General features: G+C 45.6%; 1 protein-coding gene across 1 annotated transcript in view; it reads left to right on the top strand.

The window, feature by feature from the left end:
- Positions 1-1143, top strand: part of Ptp36E (protein tyrosine phosphatase 36E) — a gene marked incomplete in the record, with an annotated part of 427312 nt that overhangs the window by 135232 nt on the left and 290937 nt on the right.

Genomic DNA, 1143 nt, shown 5'->3' on the forward strand with positions numbered 1-1143 from the left:
CCTCCATCGGTTCAGGGACATTTTGCTCCCTCCGTCGATACATATAGGGACACTGTCGAGCTATATCTATATATGTATCGACGGAGGGAGCAAAATGTGCCTGAACCGATGGAGGTCAATGCTCAGAGATTACGGAGAAGGGTAATCTCTCGAAGGACGAACGGATCCATGAGTGAATCCAAAAAGATGTCCGAGACCTCAGGAACAAAAACTGAAGCAGGGGACTATGAGCGAGAGGATGGCCAGCAAGGCAAGAGGAGGACTTGGAGATGAAAAGGAGAAGCAGCTAGAATACGAGGAGAGTTCTGAGGAGCGTACCCACAGAGGGGCTGCCGCACGTTGGAGAACCAATGAGAGGAGAACACGGCGGTTTGCCTATAATAGAGATTGCAGCAGTGAGGTGTCTGGTAGTTCTAGTACTATCATGAACCGACAGGCTGTGGAGAAGTTGTATAGTGGAGAGAGAGCACACCGGATTCATGTATTTCAGTGTAGGTTAATCACCTTAGGTGGCCCTTGTGAGGTTGATGGGAAGGCGGAAATAGGATTGAACCATGGGGATTTAGTAAGAGCATCTTGAAAGTACATATTGTAAAGACCATACCGAGGGAATATAAAGTAATTGTGGGGTGTGACCTGCTAGGGAACGTGGGCGCTTGGATTAAGAATAGAAAGGGAAAATTGAAGATTAAGATATGAGGTAAAACCTACAAATGTCGTCAACAACAGAGAAATGAGGGTGCGCGGATTGGGGCAATGAATCAAGCTGAGGACTGGAGACAGCGACTCAAGTGGGAATACCAGGATATTTTTTTTTACAGAAGGGGATATCCTTGGAGCAACCGGGAAGACAATCCATGAGATCCCACTGAAGCAGGAGAGGGTAAATTATGTAAAGGAAAAGAGAGACCCATAGGCACTACGTCACCACATCTGGGAGAAACTCGAAAGTTTAAAACGACAGGGAATCATTATTGATAATACATCCCCATTCAATAGTCCATTATGGGCGGTTAAAAAAGGAATGCGCCTGGTGAAACTACTGAAAAGTAAAGAGTGGTGATAGATTACAGGAAGCTGAACGAGAATACCATTGACGAAAAGTATCCAATCCCCAGATTTGAAGACATTTTAGACAGGCTG

Source organism: Halyomorpha halys, unplaced genomic scaffold (genome assembly GCF_000696795.3).
Source record: "Halyomorpha halys isolate HHAL.00 unplaced genomic scaffold, Hhal_1.1 Scaffold709.1, whole genome shotgun sequence".
Lineage (NCBI taxonomy): Eukaryota > Metazoa > Arthropoda > Insecta > Hemiptera > Pentatomidae > Halyomorpha > Halyomorpha halys.